This window comes from Asterias rubens, chromosome 6, assembly GCF_902459465.1.
Source record: "Asterias rubens chromosome 6, eAstRub1.3, whole genome shotgun sequence".
Lineage (NCBI taxonomy): Eukaryota > Metazoa > Echinodermata > Asteroidea > Forcipulatida > Asteriidae > Asterias > Asterias rubens.
The window spans coordinates 20,913,047-20,919,046 of record NC_047067.1 but is presented as its reverse complement, the minus strand read 5'-3'; positions in this window follow the sequence as shown (position 1 = coordinate 20,919,046).

Below are 6,000 nucleotides of genomic sequence, written 5' to 3'. Positions count from 1 at the left end.
CCACCGGGGTTCGAACCGGGGACCCTTTGCTTGGGAGGCCGACACCTACCCACGACACCCACTTGGGTCCCCCCCAGGATAATTCGCATTTTAGACCTGATAAACCTTCGGTTCATACTTTACACAGAAAGCTATGGCATGGGATTTCAGTGCTTTATACTTAGTATATAATTGAATACTCATCATAGGATACTATGGTATGGGAATATCAATGCTTTATACTTAGTGTATAATTTGCGAGTTGAATACTTTTCATAGGATACTATGGTATGCGAATATCAATGCTTTATACTTGGTATATTATTATACTTTATACTTGGTATATAATTTGCGAGGGGAACACTTTCCACATGATGCTATGGCATAGTAAAATCAGTGCTTTATACTTAGTAATTTCGAGTGAAATGCACAAGTTGTGGGCTGGTTACATAGGCATGGGAAACCCATTGGTTCGGACTTAAAACATATTTGAGTTAAAATCTACACACTGTATAGTTAAAAATGGGAAAAGGGGTACGCATGGTACTATGGCATAGGGACATCCTTGCTTTGGACTTGGTAAATAATTTGCGAGTGGAAGATATAATACGCTTTTACTGACGGGTATTGGTAGTAGATAGGGGACTCTTGTGTTCGGACTTAAAAAGTATTCGACGAGTTGAAGGCACACGCTGTAGGCATAAAGATAGACAATTAGTTTAATTAATGGGGAAATGGTACGCATGGTACAATGGCATAGGGAAATCCTTGCTTTTTACTTGGTAAATAATTTGAGAGTGGAAGGCATACGCTTTACTGACGGGTAGACAGGGGACTCTTTGGTTGTGATTTAAAAAATTGGTGAGTGGATGGAAGGCACACGCTGTAAGTATGGCGCATTGGTTTACAAGGAAACAAAGGCATAATAGGGGACTTACAAAATAATTATTTGAGTCGAAGGCACACGATGTAGGTATAGAAAATTAGTTCGCAGGGGAAGTTGGTCTGGCATTTCGATGGGAATTGGGGATTGTCGGTCGCTGTGGAAAGGGTAGCGGGGTACACTGGGGTTGGGTGGCCGAGTCTTTAGTAGGCTAGCTGGGATCAACATGACGGCGGGAATATAACTTCTTTGAATTTCCACCAGTGTTCGTGGTGGGTACTCTCCGTGATGGTACAATTGGTTTTATTGAGTTTGATACAATAATTATTTGAGACATTGTTATATCGAAAATCAGGCAATAAAAACAATTACATCAAAAAGTTACTAAGGTCGACGACTAAACCCAAGTTTTCAGGCGATTTTGAAAAACACAATTTTTTTCGGCAGATTTTTGAGAAAACGGCATGGGGTATAACTTGACGTTTTTTTCACCCTCAAAAGAAATTTCTCTCAGATTTGCCACAAAATTTAACCAAAGAAAGTTCTTTATGTGCAAAAGACGCTCTACGGATTATAGATTGCTGGAACAATTGGAAGGGCCCCAAATTAATATTAATTTTAATCTTGATTTGGGGCATCGAAAACTAGACAATATCTCAAAAAGTTGCCTACGACTCAGACCAAGGTTTTTCTGTGCACCTCGTCCTTCATTACACATCTGGATGAAATTTCAGACGATTAAAAAAATAAAAATAAAAAACCCGCCAGTTTTACTCAGACCATGTTCAGACTTTAAAAAATTACATTATCATTGGCAGTATAGGTGGCAAACCAGTTTTAGATTTACAACTTGATATGAGAAAGGCAATCTGCAAAGGCTTAAACATGATGTATCAATTCTTTTGGATGGTAGGCCTACGACTCCGAATGTCAGAGCACCGGTCATTTTGGTTGGTAAACAGTTTACGACAGCTCAGTGTTACATAACATGTAAACAAAAACTGACATAGAAACACGTAGGAGTGGCCGACACGAATTGAAGTAGATAATCTATAAGAACTACACAGAAAAGTCGATTGTTTCATCTGATCATGGAGGAATTCTTCATCCAGTATCTGATTGACGGCAAATTGGCAATGACAATGCAATGACCTATGCTCTAACGTTACAGCTACTTCCGGATTGCCGTTGTTTATGTTGAGCATGAAGGTGGAATAAAATTGCGACAAGAATTGCCCGTTTTATGACAAACTAGGTGGTTACACGCCTTCCACGAGGCCTTCATCCTATTCTACATTATTAACTTAAATAAGCTGCATGATAAAGCTTACCCAAAAGAGACATTAAATCACATCAAATCATCCTAAGTATATCCATGGTGTTGACAACTTCACAAGCATGGCTGGTGGCCATTTTGAATATCGCGTCACGGCATCAAGCCGTCGAGTACCCAGACCTCTACTACTCTGTTGATGTTTATTTCGCGTAGCGTGGAAATCGGGTACCTGTCGGTTGCTTTAGCTGGTTCCAATCACCGGTGTCTGTCCAAGATCAAAGGGGCAAACTGGCTCCCGCAAGATCTCGCGGAATGATTCGAAATGCGAGAATCGAAGGCTTGAATCATATTAAAAGTGATGAATAAACGCTTACACTGTAACTAATTGTGGTAATTAAACCAAGTAGCCTTACGTTTGTTTAACTTGAAATGATTTAGCGCAAAGTTTAAAGAACTAAAGGTAATATATGAGGTATATTTTTTGTTCGTTTCTCAGCTTATTATTAACTTAGGAATAATTAACTTGTAGGTAAATTATTGAAAAGTGACCTTATTTCGTTGTTGAAAATATCTCACTCAAATTTGCGCCACCAAATAATCTAACTTTTAAAGCCTTCGGTACACGTCAACCACCCCCCCCCCCAAAAAAAAAAAAATAAATAAATATTAATAACAAAATATGGCCATCTTATGCATGTTGTTGTGTTAGAAAATTGCAAGGATTTTACTAAAACGCAAGGCTTACCATTTGAATTTTTGTAACAAAAAATGCAAGGCTTTGAACATCCATTTTTTGTAGGGTATACCGTTTTTGTTTACTGAAAAAGCTTAAAGAGATGAGCCTTGTGCCTCAAAATAAATACATCAATAAAAAAAAATTAAAAAAATACAAACAAACAAGGGGTAGATGTCCTACAGTTTATCAAATTTTGGGCCATAAATTTAAGAAAACACAAAGAGTTGTTTTTATTCTCTAAAATAAGGTACCTCTTACTCTGATGTGTTTTTAACTTGAGGAATAACTTTTATAAATAATATTTTCAACTTGAGGAATAGTTTTAGATATACATGTAGATTGGTCAACATCAAATCTCAATCTTAGAAAAAAATGAAAGGTACATGCCATCACTGAAGAAACCAGCTTCATTTTAATGCATACAAATCGAACTTCAAAAATGTGGTCAAATAATACAAATAAATAAAATCACAAGGCATAAGTCAAGCATTTATCAATGTTTTGTAATTTTGTTTATTGGAATAGTACAATATAAAACATTTGGCTTGATCAGAAATGTATAAGGTTAAATCACAATAGTTAAAGGCAGTGGACACTATTGGTAATTACTCAAAATAATTATTAGCATAAACCTTTCTTGGTGACGAGTAATGGGGAGAGGTTGATAGTACACCTTACATTAGCCGTTGTTGTGTTTGTCTGTCAAGTCTATTGTCTGTACAATATGTGCTGGTGCTGTTATTTTTGTGTTCGTCTGTCCATAGGTTAAGGAACAAAAGCCACGGCTTCACCTGAACCTAATTGTTGTCCTACCGCTTATTACATATACAATTTTTATTAATCTATTATTTATATTGCGTATACATTGTAATAGCCTACTTTATCATAAACATGTTATTGTGTAACTGAATGTAAAGTTAATCTATGTATTGTAAGATGAATGGACAACGATGAAATAAATGTTAAATATAATAATAATAATAATAATAATAATAATAATAATAATAATAATAATAATAATAATAAAACATTGTGAGAAACGACTCCCTCTGAAGTGCCATAGTTTTCGAGAAAGAAGTAATTTTCCACAAATTTGATTTCGAGACCTCAGATTTAGAACTTGAGGTCTCGAAATCAACCATCTGAACGCACACAACTTCGTGTGACAAGGGGGTTTTTTTCTTCATTATTATCTCGCAACTTCGATGACCGTTTGAGCTCAAATTTTCACAGGTTAGTTATTTTATGCATATGTTGAGATACACCAACTGTGAAGGCTAGTCCTCTTGACAATTACCAATAGTGTCCTCTGCCATTAAACCTGCAATTGTATGTTGATTTAAAGGAATTGGACATGTTTGGTAATTGTCAAAGACCAGTATTCACTCTTGATGTATCTCAAAATATGCATAACATAACAAACCTGTAAAAATTTGAGCTCAGTTGGTCGTCAAATTTGCAATTAGAGAACAATGAAAGCAAAAACGCCCTTGTTGCACAAGTTGTGTGCTTTCAGATGCTTGATTTCGAGACCTCAAATTTTAATTCTGAGGTCTCGAAATCAAATTCAAATATTTTAGTGAGAAATCGCTTCTGTCTTAAAAACTATGTTACTTCACAGGGAGCTGTTTCTCATAATGTTTTATACTATCTCCAGCTCTCCAGTTTTATACTATCTCCAGCTCTCCATTGCTCGTTACCAAGTAAGTTTTTAATGATAACAATTGTTTTGAGTAATTACCAATTGTGTCCAGTGCCTTCAAAGGAATTGTATAATGCTGAACCACGGTTCTATAAGGTTACATCGCAAATTGTATAAATTTATATCGCAATTGTATCAGGGAAATATTGCAATAGTTCAAGATTATATCACAATCACATAAGGTTATATCGCAAATGTAAAAGGTTATATCTTAATCGTATAAAGGTAATATCGTAATTGTATATACAGTTATATTGCAATTGTATAAGGTTTTATATTCAAGGAATAATGACCCAGGATTCTGTGTTGTTTTTGTCTTGGAATTTTGACATTAAATTTGCTTTGACACCGTTGCCCATATTGAAGTTTTAAGTAAAATAGTCTTTTACGTTTTGCATAATTTGTATTGAACATTAGGAAAGCTCTTTAAAAGAATTTCCAAGTGTGGCCTTTGAATTACTTGGCTCATAAAAATTAATGGATGAGCAATTAATATGACATGGGTAGTCAGCCCAGTGATCTCCATGACCCCTCCTAAAATTCCAGCCCGGACCCCCACGATTATGAATTGTAAATCAAGAACTTGTGGTTCAGTAACTAGACGCTTGTCATTTTTAAAATAACGGTTAGCTTGGTAGCATTTGAACTCACAACCTTGTCACTGCAAGTCCTGTAGTCTAACCACTGAACCATCACAAAATTGTCATTGTAAAATGAGCAGTTAGCTGGTAGATTTCGAACCAACAACATTCTGATTGCAAGTCCTGCAGTCTAACCACTGGACCACCATTAGCTTGGTAGGATTCGAACCTACAACCTTGTGATTGTAAGTCCTGCAGTCTTACCACTGGACCACAGTTAGCTTTATAGGATTCGAACCCAGAACCTTGTGATTGCAAGTCCTACAGCCTAACCACTGAACCACAGTTAGCTTGGTAGGATTTGAACCCACAACCTTGTGGATGCAAGTCCTGCAGTCTAACCACTTGATCACAGTTTGATTGGTAGGATTCAAACCCAGAACCTTGTGATTGCAAGTCCTGCAGTCCAACCACTGGACCACAGTTAGCTGGGTAGGATTCGAACCCACAACCTTTTGATTGCAAGTCCTGCAGTCTAACCACTGAACCACAGTAAGCTTGGTAGGATTCGAACCAACAACCATGTAACTGCAAGTCCTGCAGTCGAACCACTAAACCATCACAAAATTGTGATTCAGTAACTAGGGAACAATACTCTTATTAGTCATTGTTAAACCAGCAGTTAGCTTGGTAGGATTCGAACCAACATATTTGTGATTGCAAGTCCTGCAGTCTAACCACTGAACCACAGTTAGCTTGGTAGGATTCAAACCCACAACCTTGTGATTGCAAGTCCTGACGGTTAGCTTGGTAGGATTCGAACCCACAACCTTGTGATTGCAA